The following is a 17,275-nucleotide window of genomic DNA, read 5'->3' as shown; positions in this document are numbered from 1 at the left end:
TCATCTAAAGCGGTGAATGATTCCACAAGATTGCCTAGGATGCCAGCCATGGCGGACGTGAATCGAGCAACTATCTGAGTTGATTTGGCAAATTTCTGTTCAACATAAAAAAATGAAAAAAGAATGGAAATAACTAGTAAGTTATCACAAAAATGCAACAAAAGTTATCATGAATATCAAGTTATCACAGGAATGCTACAATCATCATAATAAATGCAACCAAAAGTTATCATGATATCAAGTTATCACAGAAATGCTGCAAAGTTATCAAGGCATTGCACTAATAATTATCACATGGTTGCATCATAATTATTATTTTATATAGAGGATATGCCACAATGGAAATCATCCAGATTAGTAAAGAGTGACATAAGTTGGCAACAAATCAGGGTAACCACAATGGGTGCAAAAAATAATTTATCAGCCAATGAAAGAACATAAAATAGCAAAAATAATAATAATCAAGAAACTAGGTTACATGCTCACCTCTTCACTGCAGCTTGGGGCAGTATGAACACGCATAAACTTGTCAAGACCTTCCAGACCACCAAACAGACAGAAATTCATGCCAAACTCAGACTTTAACTGGAAAAAAATGTAGCCATCACAGATAAGTAACAACAAAAAAACAATGAAAATAAAATGCAGTTGCAAAGCAGACTGTGAACTGAAAAACATAGATATATATTACTGGTAGTTTCCCGAAAGAAACTTTGTCAGCCTGAACATCCTTATTGAGGACAAGAGTTATCAGCTTCTTTGTCCATACATTGATGGAAAAAGGACCATTAGGCAGTTCGATGCCAAGTCCAGAAAGATCAATCGCATGAATGTACAATAGCTGATAAGAAAAACACAAGCGCCATGGTAAACACTTACAAAAATCAGCCACAAAATGACAAAGAAAATGACAAATGACAAAAGAGAAGGTAAGAGGAAAGCATCGTCACTTACATTGTAGAAAAGAAGGCAACCCCTGGTAGGCTTGCGTTTCAACAGCGCCTTGTGCAGTTCATCAGCAATAAATTTGGACCAATTGAGATTTTTAACACCATTGATGTCACGCTGCAATATAAAAAACAGCACTGAAGTTCACTGAATGCACCACAAAAAATATGAAAGTTATCACACTGACATATAGTAAAGTTATCAGGCACACAAGAAAGAAAATGACATATTCACAAAAAAACTTACCAGCACAGCATACCAACGGGGGCTAACTTTGTTGGAGGTGGTCGGGGCAATGACTGTATTCCCCGCAAGCAGAAGCCACATACGCTTGAAAGTGTCATCAGAATTTTCAGAACCCTTTATGAGATCAACAAGATTAGTCATTTTAGGGGCATATCCGAGCTCGCCAAACAACTCAAGCCCTAACTCAATATCAGTTTCAGATGGGAGGTTGTAAGGGACATCATTCCCTCCACGCGGCACACCCATAACATGATGCACGTATTCTTCATTGACCGGAAGCCTGCCTCGGCCTGGTACGACCACCTCACGCGAATTGGGGTCGTAGAGATCAGCAAGCCACACACTGAGATTGTTGAATAGATGGTCACATTGGATATTTTGAAGGCTAGTTAAATCCATATCATCAATGGCACCCTTCCTGTCATCATTCATGTCCTTGCATGCTAGAAGAAGCGAACTGGGTGAGGCTCTGTTCCGCGGAGGGGGGCGTTTCGCCTTTTTCGAAGGAACCTCATCGATTCCATCGCCATCTCCTTTACGCTTCCTCGGCATTGTCTCCCTGACACGTAGGAAAAAAAGGAATACATTGTTTATAAAACCGGTGTTTGACAAAGCAATAATACAGCTGATAAAAGGAAACAAGCAAACTGCAAATTGGTCGCACATGCTAAAAAAAGTAAAACAGATAGCACAGGTATATAAAAAGCATGTGAGACTGATAATTGAGGCACAATGCAATTGGTAAGTTACAACCAAATTACCAATGATAAGAAATAACATTCACACATGCTCATTAATAACCCAACCAAAACAAAATGAATGAGAAATAAGCGTTGTGCTGCATATAGTTAGTCTAGCAAAAACTTATGGTAACTACGGTAAGATGACAGAGGTAAGTGTAAAACCATCACCATGATAATTCAACCATAACAAGACAACACTGATAAATAACAGAGTTTAAAGCATCTGGTAATTTGAGTGTAATATAGTTGGTAAGTTCAATATAGACATCATGATAATTGAACAAAACAAGACATAACAAGCAAATCAAGCATTGTAAACAAGCTAATTGGAGCAGCACAAAAGCCTAATCAATGGACAAACTGCATCTAACAAAACCAACATAAAACAACATTATGTGAAAAAACTTAGGGTTGCTTTTTAAATTCTCATCCACTGATGCACAACTTGAAATCCATAAACACCAAACATTATTGGATGTCCTAAACAACCACATCCACAACAGTAACACCATAACAAAATCCCTATTAGAACCAACCACACTTACCACCACTAAGACCTACCCACACCCACGATTACCACAAAATTAAACCAGATGTCCGAACCATATTCAAACTGAACTTAGAAGGCGACATAACCTAGCCTAATAGCAACAACAACCGCCAGAATCAAAGAGTCCGAGCACCAAAAATCAACGGCGAAGCATGGAGGCGGAGCAACAGGAAATACAGAGCGGGGCGGGTGGATGGGTGGGGGAATGGGGGATGCGCTGCTCAACGTCGACTCAGAAATTAGAAGTCGGCCTTAATCTAACCTAATAGGAACAACAATCTACCAGATTCGACGGCTCCAACCTAAATCAATGGCGGACCAGAGCGGCGGAGCAAAAAGAGGAAGGAAAACAGGGGCGGGGAATGCGTTCCTCACCGCGGATTCAGACGCCGTCCGCCGCGAACCGAAACGCGCCACCAGCAGCAACTGTCGTGCACGAGGGGGAGGGGAGCGAGAGGAGATTCGAATGGACAGGCCCGAAGCAGAGGAAGAAGAAGTAGTGCGGGCGAACGGCGAGAGGGGGCGAGTGGGGATCGTGGCATTGGGCGATATGGACGGTTCCAGTGGACCCACTAGTCAGCGACACACAACGATGGTAACGGCTACCGCCACCCGCGCTGCGCGCACCAGGGGCGACGCGGGCCGTTGGATCCGGATCGGACGACTATCGAGTCGTGCGGATTTGAAGCAAACCGCCGGTCGACTGGTGGATAGATTTATCGTTCTGTTAATGGAGTGTGTCACAGGTTATTTACAGAGACTGTTGCATGAGTTTCTTGGCTATCAGGTGCAGGAATGGCGGTAGCGGCAAATCACATAGCCAGCAGAAATGACCGAGACGAAGAGCAGGATGGCCGCCACGAGGAGGTTGATGATGGAGCACGGGGTCCGGAGGTGGTCGCGCCTGAGCACGGCCATGTACCGGTTCCAGCGAGAGTCGCAGAAATCGTTGGTGTCCTTGAACAGCCGCGCGTAGCGGTGCGTCCTGGGGTCGAAGAGCGCGCTGCCGCCGAGCTGGTTGAAGAAGGCGGCCGCCTCTTCCTCGTTGGAGAGCATGTTGTCCAGGATGCCGTGGCGCTGGAGCACGGCCACGTCCGCGCCCGTGTTCACCAGCGCGTTCATCAGCACGAGGTACCCCGTCATGGTCCCCTCGTTCCAGCAGTCCTTGGTCTGCTCCAGCGCGAACAGGTTGGCCAGGAGGATTTTAGTGCCGCCGTTGATGACCAGGCGCGGGATCTCCATGGTGCCGCCGCGGAAGGTCACGTCGAACTGGCTCGCCGGCGAGGGCTTCTCCTTGAACGTGACGCCGAACTCCTGGAGCACGGTCACGCACGCATCGCCAGCGGCGTCCTGGCCTGGTTAGCCCGTGTGCGCCTGAACGAGCTGAGGCTCGCGCCCAGCCTCGTGAGCCGGCGAATCCTGCGCCGCTCCGGGCCCATGACGATCCTCTGGTACTGGAGGTGGAGCAGGTGGTAGACTTCGGCGAACTGGCCCGCCAGCTCCGGCGCCGGCGGCGGGAGCGGGACCATGCCCAGAGGCTCGCGCAGGCTGAAGAAGTTGGATATGAGGTGAAGAAGCCCCTGGTCCGCATCGTCCCCTGCGTTGCCATTCCCCATGACGAGGTTGAAGAGCTTGGCGAGGACGAAGTAGGGCATCTGGTTCTCGACGAGGAGCAGGTCGTAGTAGACGTAGGTGGAGGTGCCCTGCATGCACCGGGCGTCGCTCTCGCTCCACTGGAGCAGGAACTGGAGCACGAAGCAGCCGTCGAGCACCAGCATCCCCACGAAGTCGTCGCTCCCGCCGCCGGCGGCCTGGTCCAGCGCCTCGCCGTAGCAGCGGCGCGCCCGCTGCTCCATCCTGCGCGCCGCCTTGATGCAGTCGGCGAGGAGGCCGGCCCTGCCGTCCGGGTCCCCGCGGAGGAGGAAGTCCCTGAGCGTGAGCCACTTGCGGGCCTGCATGGCGCGGGTGCTGGCGCTGGACATGTGGTAGGGCCCGACCGAGACCATGACCGGCTCGTAGAGGCTTCTGTTCATCTCCCGGACGTGGTGCGGCAGGCGGACGATGGTGAAGGCGTCCCTGTCGTCGCCGCCGCCCGCTGGGACCTGGTTGTGTTAGACTATGTATAGCTTCTGTACTTATGTACGTATATTGTACGTATTGTAACACATTCATTATATATAATGAGATAAGCCACCCCTAGAGGGTTGTGCTGGTTCCCCCAAAACTTATTGTCTTACATGGTATCACGCTAGGTTACGATCGCTTCCGCTTCCAAACCCTAATACCCGCACCGCCGCCGCAGCCGCCGCCGCCTTCACCGCCGCCATGTCGAGCGCCGCCGCCACCGGTTCCACTGCTGCGGGGTTCCTCCCGGCCTCTCTTGCGGCTCTGCTCAACCTCCCGCTCGATGTCGTCGCCGTTCCGGCTCCGATCGGGACCAGGAGCATCGGCTCCGTCTACTCCACGCCGCCGGCGCCCTCGCTTGGGCGCGACCTCGTGGTCCACACCGCGGCGCCGCCGTCCGCTGCGGACTCCGCGGGCGTCGTCCCGCCGCTCCTGCCGCAAGCGGATCACACCGCCCCGCTGGCGGGGTTGGCGGTGTCCGCCCCGGCCGCGGGCCTTGCGGCGTCCGACCCGGCCGCGAGCTTTGCAGCGTCCGCCCTGGCTACGGTCCCGCCTCCTCCCGCATCGGCTTCGGTGCCTCCGGCTGCCTCCATGGTGTTTGCACCCCAGGCAGCCCCCTCGATGGGATCGTCTTCGACGCCGCCGTTTCACTTCGGTCATCTCATCACCATCAAGCTCTCCGCTGACAACTACATCTTCTGGCGTGCGCAGGTTCTCCCGCTCTTGGGGAGTCACTACCTGCTAGGCTACGTCGACGGATCGCTTCCCTGCCCACCCGCACTGGTAGACAGCGTGCACGGTCCGGTCTACAATCCGGCCCATCGCGTCTGGACGGGGCAGGACCAGGCGAACCTCTCCTCCATCCAGGGGTCGCTCTCGCCGGCAGTTGCCGGACTTGTTGTCTTCGCGAAGACGTCTCATGAGGCCTGGACCATCCTTGAGCGAACCTTTGCAGCGCAGTCCCAGGCTCGTGTCTCTGCACTCCGTCGTCAGCTTGGAGAGTGTCAGAAGCTTGACTCCACTGCCACTGAGTTCTACAACAAGGTCAAGGGCCTCGCCGACACATTGGCCTCCATTGGACAGCCCCTCACCGACTCCGAGTTCAACTCGTTTATTGTCAATGGTCTTGATGAGGAGTATGATGCCTTAGTCGAGATCATCAACGAGCGGGGCAACTCGACACCCATGCTGGCACACGAGGTTTTCTCTCGGCTCCTTCTCACTGAGCAACGGGTCGAGACACGCCGCTCCAGGGGCACTGGCTCCCTCTCGGCCAACGCCGCCACCAAGGGTGGCCGCTCTTCTTCATCACCCCGGTCTCCCTTGGGGCTGCCACCGTCGCCCGCCTCGGCCCCCCCACCTACTGCGACCTTACCGGGGGCTGGCGGTCCACGTGTGTGCCAGCTTTGTGGCCGTGATGGGCACTGGGCCTCCAAGTGTCATAAGCGCTTCCAGCGAAGCTTCCTTGGTCTTGGCAATGACGGCAAAGATACACGCAACAATGCCCGTCAGGTCGCCATGGCTGATCGTCCCGCGTCGCAGAAGCAACAGGGACACACTCAGTCCTACTCCATCGATCCACACTGGTATATGGACTCTGGGGCGACAGAGCATCTGACCAGCGAGATGGGGAAGCTTCACACTCGTGAACCCTATCATGGCTCCGACAAGATCCACACCGCCAATGGAGCAGGTATGCACATCTCTCATATTGGTCAAGCATCTCTTCTCACTAGACATGCCAATAGGAGTCTTCAGCTTCGCAATGTTCTTCGAGTTCCATCTGTGACCCGTAATCTTCTTTCAGTTCCTAAACTCACACGTGATAATAATGTGCTTTGTGAATTTCACCCTTTTGATCTTTTTATTAAGGATCGGGGCACGAGGGACATTCTTCTTAGTGGGCGGTTGTGCCAGGGCCTCTACCGTCTGGAGCATCCTGGCGTCGCCCGTGTTTTCAGTGGAGTTTGGGTCTCTCCGTCACAGTGGCATGCTCGTCTTGGTCACCCGGCCACACCTATTATCCGTCATATTTTGCGTCGTCATGAGCTTCCTAGTTTGTCTAGTAATAAAGATGTAGCAGTATGTGATGCTTGTCAGCAAGGGAAGAGTCATCAACTTCCTTTTTCAGAGTCCAGTCGTGAGGTGAAACATCCTTTAGAACTTGTGTTTTCAGATGTATGGGGTCCTGCTCAGACTTCTATCAGTGGTCATAATTACTATATCAGTTTCGTTGATTCTTATAGTCGCTTTACCTGGCATTACCTTATTAAACGCAAATCTGATGTGTTTGATATTTTTGTTCAGTTTCAAAAACATGTTGAACGTCTTCTCAAGCACAAAATTGTTCATGTCCAGTCGGACTGGGGGGGCGAGTATCGCAACCTCAACTCCTTCTTTCAGTCGCTTGGGATAGCTCATCGTTTAGCATGTCCACATACACATCAGCAGAATGGTTCAGTCGAACGTAAGCATCGTCATATTGTTGAAGCTGGTCTTACTCTTTTGGCCCATGCATCTGTTCCGTTTCGGTTTTGGAGTGATGCTTTCACCACTGCATGCTTTCTCATCAACCGTACTCCCACTCGTGTTTTAAATATGAAGACTCCCATTGAGGTTCTCCTTAATGAACAACCTGATTATACCTTTTTCAAGGTATTTGGGTGTGCTTGCTGGCCGCATCTTCGTCCATATAATAAGCGCAAGCTTGAGTTTCGTTCTAAGAAGTGTGTTTTTCTTGGCTATAGCTCTCTTCATAAAGGTTACAAATGTCTTCATGTTCCCACTAATCGTGTCTATATATCTCGGGACGTCGTGTTTGATGAGCATGTTTTTCCCTTTGCCAAACTTCATGTGTCCACTGTCGAACCACCATCTCTGCATTCATCCTCTGTTGCTTCTGACCAATTTGATGATGTTGCATACTCTCCTTTGCTGTTACCTAACCATGATGCAGGAACCGGACGTGGGGCTCGTTTGGAGCTGTTGGAGGATTCACCATCATCATCGCCGCCTTCTGATGGGCACGTCGATCGCCCTATGTTGCATGGCATCGATTCGCGTGCCCATGCATGGTCACCCGAAGAGCCCGTCGCGCCGAGCATCTCCACTGCTCGGTCCGCTACGCCAGCGACCGCCGAGTCTCCAGCGGCTCGGCCCTCTTCGCCAGCGGCCGCCGAGTCTTCAGCGGCTCGGCCTGTCACGCCGTCTTCGCCCGCGGCTCGGCCCGTCACGCCGTCTTCGCCTGCAGCTCGGGTCCGCGACGCCGTCCTCACGTCGCCTTCATCCGCGGATCGGCCCGCGACACCGGCCGCGCCACGGCCCACTATGCCGGGCTCGCCATCGGCCCGGTCTGTGACGCCGGCGTCGCCAGCTACTTCGTCTGCTCTGCCGGTTTCGCCGGTGGGCCGGCCTTCTTCGCCAACCGAGCCCGAGGCTACTGTGTCTGGCTCCTCGTCACCGGCTGACTCGTCAACGTCGCCGTCCTCCAGCCCGTTGCAGGCTGCTCCGTCGACCTCGGTGGTTCCTGTGTCCCGACCACATACACGCAGTCGCAGTGGCATTTTCAAACCTAAGGAACGTAAGGATGGTACAGTTGCTTGGTTGGCTGCTTGTTTGGCTGCTGCTGTTGCGGATCCATCTTCTGAGCCTCGCTCATATCAGGCTGCCCTGCGCATTCCACATTGGCGAGAGGCTATGGAGCAGGAGTTTCATGCTCTCCTTCGTAACAAGACATGGACTCTCGTTCCTCCACCACCACGGGTAAATGTTATTGACTCAAAATGGGTATTCAAAGTGAAGAAGCATTCGGATGGATCTATTGAGCGTTACAAAGCGCGACTTGTTGCTCGCGGTTTTCGGCAGCGCCATGGTCTTGACTATGAGGACACCTTCAGTCCTGTCGTCAAGCCTACCACTATTCGGCTTCTTCTCTCCATTGATGTTTCTCGTGGTTGGTCACTTCGTCAACTTGATGTGCAGAATACTTTTCTACATGGATTTTTGGAGGAAGAGGTTTATATGAAACAGCCGCCTGGTTTCTCTGATCCTGATCGTCCTGACTATATCTGTCGTCTCTCCAAAGCACTATATGGTTTGAAGCAAGCTCCTCGTGCCTGGCATGCCCGCCTTGCCTCTGCCCTTCGTGCTCATGGGTTTGTGCCGTCCACTGCTGACACTTCATTATTTCTTCTACAGAAGCCAGAAGTCACTATGTATCTTTTGGTATATGTCGATGATATTATCCTTGTCAGCTCTTCTCAGTATGCTGCTGATGCTCTTGTCTGCTCTCTTGGTGCTGATTTTGCGGTCAAAGATCTTGGGAAGCTTCACTACTTTCTTGGAGTTGAGGTCACTTCTCGTGCTACTGGTCTTGTCCTTACGCAGAAGAAGTACTCCTTGGAGTTGTTACAAAGAGCGGGCATGCTGAAGTGCAAACCGACCACCACACCCATGTCGTCTACCGACAAGATAACAGCTGTTGATGGTGAGCTTTTGTCTCCTGCGGATGCCACAGAGTACAGGAGCATTGTTGGTAGACTTCAGTACTTGACGATCACGAGACCAGATATCTCTTATGCTGTTAACAGGGTTTGTCAGTATCTTCAGGCTCCCAGAGATACTCATTGGGCTGCTGTTAAACGCATTCTTCGTTATGTTCAGTTCACCCTGACATTTGGTATGCATATTCGGCCAACTTCCTCTCGGGTCCTTTCGGCCTTCTCTGATGCAGATTGGGCTGGTAGCCCAGATGACAGGCGATCCACGGGGGGTTATGCAGTATTCTTTGGCCCTAATTTGATCGCCTGGAGTGCTCGAAAACAGGCTACTGTGTCACGTAGCAGTACTGAAGCTGAGTACAAGGCTGTGGCTAATGCTACTGCAGAGATTATTTGGGTGCAGTCTTTGCTTCAGGAGTTGGGTTTGTCTCAACCACAGCCTCCTATTCTTTGGTGTGATAACATCGGTGCTACATACCTTTCTGCAAATCCAGTATTTCATGCCCGAACGAAACACATTGAAGTTGACTATCACTTTGTACGGGAACGTGTATCACAGAAGCAACTCCAGATCAAGTTTATCTCATCTAAGGATCAACTTGCAGACATCTTCACTAAGCCTTTACCTCTGCCACAGTTTGAGGCTTGTAGGCGCAATCTTACCCTTCTCAGTTCTTTAGAAAGTGGCTAAGATTGAGGGAGGGTGTTAGACTATGTATAGCTTCTGTACTTATGTACGTATATTGTACGTATTGTAACACATCCATTATATATAATGAGATAAGCCACTCCTAGAGGGTTGTGCTGATTCCCCCAAAACTTATTGTCTTACAAGTTGCTCATGCCGTCCTCCATGCGCCGGAGCAGCATGTCGTAGTGCATCTTCCTCGCTCTCGCTCTCAGTTCTGTGTGGTTAAGGCGATGATGTACAGTAATACGCGTTGATCTGTATATACGTACGACAAGCACTGGCTGTGTACGTGTATGTGTTTGCGGTTGAGTGTAGGACGTTCCTGTTGCAGTTTTAAATTGGCTTCCTTCGCGAAGAAGCGTCGCATTTGTGCACTTAATTTTGTAATTGCCGTTTCATTTCTTTTTTCTGTGTGCGGCTTACATCATTTGTAAATTTGTAGACTAAATTACTTACTGTTTTGGTCAGTATTCTTCCTCCCTCTCCCACCGACGTGCTTGCCTCCGCTGCATCCACACGCTTTTGACAGCGGAAACCAATTGATCAGGCGTCAATTTTACAGATTTTTTTATATATACGATCAACCCTCTCGTCTCCGGTGAACACCACCAATCCGAACCGTCGACGCTCTATCAAGGTCTCCATGCTCGTCGCCTCACAGCTCTTTGCTCGACTTTGTTGTCGTCTCCGCTCCCACTTTCTCCGCGGCTTCGCCTTCGCAGACGCTACTGTTCTACCCCTTTTCTATGTCACACCCAAAACTTAGGATGCAAGTCTGAATTTAGTTGTTACATCAAGAAAAAAGTCTGAATCTAGTTGGACGGATAATTAAGAAAACCTCAACGGCGAATCTGGATTACTAAATTGGGGAGTATCATGCGAGAACGGCGGTTGATGGACACTTCGTAGACTTTCTTGGGTTAACATCCATATGTTATGACACGGATGTGAGCCGGCAAAATCTCCATCATGGCCAGGCGTTGTTTAATCTAGTGCAGAGTTAGAGCTGAGAGAAGAACACGGGCACTGAAACAATAATTTCTCAGATACTCCTGTTAAATAGAAAAAGAAATTTCAGGGAACAAAAAATGAAAAGCTGATGCAACGAAAAAGAGAAGAAAAGGCCATACGAGCAGATATTTCGCAGATGGGCCGGGATCTGTCTACTCTCCAGCCCAACCTCACGGGCCAGCACCCACGAGGCCCCTTCCAGTCTCCTACCGAGGAGGCGCTGCGGCGCTGTGTGCCAAATACATTAGTCCCACCTCGCTAGTTTACACGGAGCAGAACCAGCTTATAAGGCGAGGCGCAGCGTTGTGTAGCATGACCTTACTTGAACAGGATCTGTTCTATAGGCTCGTACCGCTGCATCCTTTACCAATAAGGAGGCAAGCACTTCAGTCTGGTTGATGTACTCTGACCTCTGGGCCAGAGCGTGATTAATGGCTAGGATTGCTCTTGATGGATCAATCCGACGGCTGTAGATGATCGTTCCTGTCTGGCTCTGGCTTGCACAGGGTGGCCCAGAGGTTGTTTGACAGACTCCAAAATTCTTTTTAATTTTTTGGCCAAAACGCACACAGAAACTAAAACGTTAGCTGCACTTTTGTTTCTGAAATTTTCTAACCAACTTAATTCATTTCATGCGCAGGACCTCTCCTTCTAAAACATCTGGAAAGGCTTTTGTTTCAGACATTCTTTAACCAGACAAACCATTTTGTAGTCATACATCTGAAATTATCTTTGTTTCAGTTCAGAATATATCAGTGGCAATGGAGCGAAACAAATGGTTCGCTAGTTTTACAGGTAAGAGTATGTAACCCCAGAAAACTAGAACACATCGAATATCACATTCTCTTCATTTCCTCTTCATTATAAAACCACCTATTCTATCCTGCTTTGTTATGCCATGTTTCGAGAGACAAAAAATGTCAAGATCAAAGCCGCCGAGCCCATACCTATCCACCAGCGAACCTGGATCCGGTGGCTGCGGTGGGGTTGTTGTGTTAGTGATTAATGGCTAGGATTGCTCTTGATGGATCAATCCGACGGCTGTAGATGATCGTTCCTGTCTGGCTCTGGCTTGCACAGGGTGGCCCAGAGGTTGTTTGACAGACTCCAAAATTCTTTTTAATTTTTTGGCCAAACGCACACAGAAACTAAAACGTTAGCTGCACTTTTGTTTCTGAAATTTTCTAACCAACTTAATTCATTTCATGCGCAGGACCTCTCCTTCTAAAACATCTGGAAAGGCTTTTGTTTCAGACATTCTTTAACCAGACAAACCATTTTGTAGTCATACATCTGAAATTATCTTTGTTTCAGTTCAGAATATATCAGTGGCAATGGAGCGAAACAAATGGTTCGCTAGTTTTACAGGTAAGAGTATGTAACCCCAGAAAACTAGAACACATCGAATATCACATTCTCTTCATTTCCTCTTCATTATAAACCCACCTATTCTATCCTGCTTTGTTATGCCATGTTTCGAGAGACAAAAAATGTCAAGATCAAAGCCGCCGAGCCCATACCTATCCACCAGCGAACCTGGATCCGGTGGCTGCGGTGGGGTTGTTGTGTTAGTGTATTGCCTTCCCTGTTCTTTCTTACCACCTTTTCACCTTCTTCTCTGAATTATGTCGTTGTAGTAGAGTATTCCACCTGCTGTCGTAAATTGCAATTGGTCCTGATTGTTCAGATTCCTTGACCTTTGTAGTTCAGGACGTGCCTTAAGCTGTATTATTCCAAAACCTGGCTTCTTTCTTGTGTAGATGGTGATAACAATCTAATGTCTGCCGCTCTTCGTTGTAGGTTTCAGTTGCAATTTCCTGCTTGCGTAGCGTAACCCTGGGTTGGGCTTTTTCTGCAATGTCTCTATTCTGCTTTGCCCACTTGTGCACAGGGTGGCCCAGAGGTTGTCTGACAGACTCCAAAATTCTTTTTAATTTTTTGGCCAAACGCACACAGAAACTAAAACGTTAGCTGCACTTTTGTTTCTGAAATTTTCTAACCAACTTAATTCATTTCATGCGCAGGACCTCTCCTTCTAAAACATCTGGAAAGGCTTTTGTTTCAGACATTCTTTAACCAGACAAACCATTTTGTAGTCATACATCTGAAATTATCTTTGTTTCAGTTCAGAATATATCAGTGGCAATGGAGCGAAACAAATGGTTCGCTAGTTTTACAGGTAAGAGTATGTAACCCCAGAAAACTAGAACACATCGAATATCACATTCTCTTCATTTCCTCTTCATTATAAACCCACCTATTCTATCCTGCTTTGTTATGCCATGTTTCGAGAGACAAAAAATGTCAAGATCAAAGCCGCCGAGCCCATACCTATCCACTCAGCGAACCTGGATCCGGTGGCTGCGGTGGGGTTGTTGTGTTAGTGTATTGCCTTCCCTGTTCTTTCTTACCACCTTTTCACCTTCTTCTCTGAATTATGTCGTTGTAGTAGAGTATTCCACCTGCTGTCGTAAATTGCAATTGGTCCTGATTGTTCAGATTCCTTGACCTTTGTAGTTCAGGACGTGCCTTAAGCTGTATTATTCCAAAACCTGGCTTCTTTCTTGTGTAGATGGTGATAACAATCTAATGTCTGCCGCTCTTCGTTGTAGGTTTCAGTTGCAATTTCCTGCTTGCGTAGCGTAACCCTGGGTTGGGCTTTTTCTGCAATGTCTCTATTCTGCTTTGCCCACTTGTGCACAGGGTGGCCCAGAGGTTGTCTGACAGACTCCAAAATTCTTTTTAATTTTTTGGCCAAACGCACACAGAAACTAAAACGTTAGCTGCACTTTTGTTTCTGAAATTTTCTAACCAACTTAATTCATTTCATGCGCAGGACCTCTCCTTCTAAAACATCTGGAAAGGCTTTTGTTTCAGACATTCTTTAACCAGACAAACCATTTTGTAGTCATACATCTGAAATTATCTTTGTTTCAGTTCAGAATATATCAGTGGCAATGGAGCGAAACAAATGGTTCGCTAGTTTTACAGGTAAGAGTATGTAACCCCAGAAAACTAGAACACATCGAATATCACATTCTCTTCATTTCCTCTTCATTATAAACCCACCTATTCTATCCTGCTTTGTTATGCCATGTTTCGAGAGACAAAAAATGTCAAGATCAAAGCCGCCGAGCCCATACCTATCCACCAGCGAACCTGGATCCGGTGGCTGCGGTGGGGTTGTTGTGTTAGTGTATTGCCTTCCCTGTTCTTTCTTACCACCTTTTCACCTTCTTCTCTGAATTATGTCGTTGTAGTAGAGTATTCCACCTGCTGTCGTAAATTGCAATTGGTCCTGATTGTTCAGATTCCTTGACCTTTGTAGTTCAGGACGTGCCTTAAGCTGTATTATTCCAAAACCTGGCTTCTTTCTTGTGTAGATGGTGATAACAATCTAATGTCTGCCGCTCTTCGTTGTAGGTTTCAGTTGCAATTTCCTGCTTGCGTAGCGTAACCCTGGGTTGGGCTTTTTCTGCAATGTCTCTATTCTGCTTTGCCCACTTGTGCAATATGGGGCTGATCTGCCGTTCCTCCTCGTGTCCGGGTGTTCGTTTTTCTTCTTAACCTTCACCGCGTTCTTGAATGCATCACCACTCTTTATCTCTTCTTTAGGATTCACGAGGACGAAGACCTTTTCTTCCAATGGACTGCATAAAGAAATGTTTATCATTTTTGTTTAAGATGGCAACCAAAAAAAGTTCATTGTTGTATAAAAAGTGTTCAAAACTACATAAAGAAGATAACTAGAGATGCTACCAAATGATTCAAGTTGCCAGAGTCTCCACGTGAGCGCAAATGATAATGGTGAACACGATTTATTCAACTAAGTAGGCGACTGAAGCATACAAATAAAGTTAATCTGATTCCCCCAAATAAATTATCTCCAACCACGACTCAAACTTTGAAAATTTCCAAGTCTTCAAATTTTCGAGCGTGTGTCTTCACAGAAACAAGGCAAGCTTGTTCTTGCTGGAGAACAGGAAACATATCACAATCAACTAACAGTCAGAGGAAAAGCTACTCAGGTTTGTGGATAAAACATGCCATGGCAACAAAGTGTCCACTCTTCCACACAAAAAAAGGTCATTCTTTAATTTAAACATGTCCAAGCATCGACCCAAAAAAGTCCGTGAATGTTTCTCAACCTAGCAAAGTGCTGAACGAAAAAAAACATCGGAATAAGAAACTCCAACTTGTGGAACGCGGTAGTACGATCTCAGAATAAGAAACTCCAACCGCATTGACATACGTGGTTAGCAGGCCAAACTTGATAAAAGAACAGAATAAGAAACTCCAACTTGGGGTCCTAGGCCAACCATAATTGTTTAGCTTCTCTACATCGATCAACAATCTGCATCTGCCATGGCTAGCAGCACTACCTCTATCCATTCCATCCCAATCCATCCATCACAGCCAACTAATGGAGGCACGGTGCTGAGTGTCGGGCAAGTCCGTGGTGAATGGAGCGCTGAGCTACGCCCGATCTGCCCTGGCGGAGCAGGTGGCGCTGCAGCTCGGGGTCCAGCGTGACCAGGCCTTCATCAAGGATGAACTCAAGATGATGCAAGCTTTCCTGATGGCCGCGGACGACAAGCGGGAGGGAAACAGCAGGGTGGTCAAGGTATGGGTCAAGCAGGTCCGGGACGTGGCCTATGACGTCAAGGACTGCCTCCAGGACTTGGCGGTCCCAAATGTAAAGGAGAACTTTCCATGCTGGGCACCTCAGAATTAGTTGACCATCACCTTGAGTGCATCGGGAAGCTTCTTCACATGAGATACCTCTCTCTAAGAGGATGTGATGGCATTTATCACCTGCCAGATTCGTTGGGTAACCTGAGGCAACTTGAAACTCTACATATCACGGGTACACGCATAATAAGGCTGCCATGGACCATCGCCAAGCTTAGTAAGCTACGAAACATTTGTGCTGGAGCCATAGAAGATAACGATGATGACAGACTTGAAATCAAGACATGTCAAGAAGATCTACCCGAGGTAATGAGAAACAGGCTGTGTAACATTACTTGCTCTTCAATTGCATTTTGTGTGGCATGCTGTGCACCTCAGCTTCTGAAAAAGAAGATGGGTATGGATATCGACGTGAACAGGCGTGACGTATGCACCATGTGCTGCTGCAACATATTACCTCTGTTGGCCACGTGGCAAAGTACACGTGGTGTTGCAGTGCCAAGAAGAATTCGCAGACTGAAAGCCCTGCAAACATTGGGTATTGTCAACCCCACACGGGCAAAAGCCGTTCTGCAAGACATAGAAGAGCTTACCCGGCTGAGCAAGCTAGGAGTGATTGGCGTCAACAAGAGAAGCAGTCAAGATTTGGTTTCGGCAATTGCAGGTCTCAGCTGCTTGGAATCGTTGTTAGTGCAGTCACTGGGATATCCTGGTTTATCTAGCTGCTTAGATAGCATCTCCTCACCTCCAGCAAATCTTCAGAGCCTCAAGCTGTTAGTGCAGTCACTGGGATATCCTGGTTTATCTAGCTGCTTAGATGGCATCTCCTCACCTCCAGCAAATCTTCAAAGCCTCAAGCTGTACGGCAACATTGTGAAATTGCCCGAATGGATCCAGGGGCTCACAAATCTCGTCAAGCTGAGGCTACAGAGCTCAAGGATTCTGGAGCATGATGCTGCCACACAACTCCTTCCGAAGATACCGAATCTGTCTACTCTGCACCTGTGGAGGGAGTCGTTCGTGGGCAACGAGGTTCGTTTCAACTTCTGTCAAGGTGCATTCCCGAGCCTGGTGGTACTGGAGCTGGATCGCCTAGCTGACCTGAAATTGGTGAAGTTTGAAGAAGAAGCCACCCCGAAGCTCGAGCTGCAGTAGTTTCGTGACTGGACTTCTCAAGCCAGCACTGGGCTGCCATCACTCCCAAGCCTTATGGAATTCATGCTCATGGAGTTCCACGACGGCTACAAGGATAATTTTGTGGAAGAGCTTAGGGGTGAGCTGGCAAAGAATCAAAATCAACCGGCTCTGAAGAGGCACTGAGCAGAGCTCTATATTTATCGATTTGAAGCTTCCATTTTTTTCAACCAATTCAATGTGTTTCTTATGGATTGTTTCTTGTGTTTCTTTGTAATGTATGCGTCTGTTACACATCAGTCAGTTTCAGTAACCGTGCTATGAAGAATAAATTGTGTACTAAGGCATTGTAACACAGAACTAGAAATCATCCGGATTGTGTTTTGATTGTTTCTCTTTTATTTATTTTTAACTCTGAATACCCATCGTCAAAATCCTGGATAGGCCATGGATGTGGCATGCACCATGCTCTTCTCTGATCATGTATATGCCACTAAATGAGTAATTTAGGCAGATGTGAGTCAGTGGCGGAGCTTGATCAGGATTTTTGGAGGGGCAATCTAATGCAAAGATTAGGAAAAAGTGCATCGTTAATGACTAAATGCATGTTATTGATATGGCAGAACTAAATTAGCTT

The 17,275-nt window shown here is 48.3% G+C and overlaps 1 long non-coding RNA gene, 1 other non-coding gene and 1 pseudogene across 2 annotated transcripts in view; 1 reads left to right on the top strand and 2 right to left on the bottom strand.

Annotated features, from left to right (window-relative positions):
• Positions 1-3,270: 3,270 nt before the first annotated feature.
• Positions 3,271-9,992, bottom strand: LOC119313089 (annotated as a pseudogene).
• Positions 9,993-11,124: 1,132 nt separating this feature from the next.
• On the top strand, positions 11,125-11,345 carry LOC119313494. The gene has a single exon (XR_005151774.1). It is a non-coding gene; the product is annotated as a small nucleolar RNA U3 (small nucleolar RNA).
• Positions 11,346-13,734: 2,389 nt separating this feature from the next.
• Positions 13,735-17,275, bottom strand: part of LOC119311365 — a 4,829-nt gene continuing 1,288 nt past the window's right edge. The window contains exon 2 of the long non-coding RNA XR_005151019.1: positions 13,735-14,462. This is a non-coding gene — a long non-coding RNA (uncharacterized LOC119311365). The remainder of the gene's footprint in view (positions 14,463-17,275) is intronic.

The sequence above is a fragment of the Triticum dicoccoides genome, chromosome 5B (genome assembly GCF_002162155.2).
Source record: "Triticum dicoccoides isolate Atlit2015 ecotype Zavitan chromosome 5B, WEW_v2.0, whole genome shotgun sequence".
Classification (NCBI taxonomy): domain Eukaryota; kingdom Viridiplantae; phylum Streptophyta; class Magnoliopsida; order Poales; family Poaceae; genus Triticum; species Triticum dicoccoides.
The sequence above is the reverse complement of the archived record's forward strand: the minus strand, read 5'-3'. Positions and strand labels throughout refer to the sequence as shown.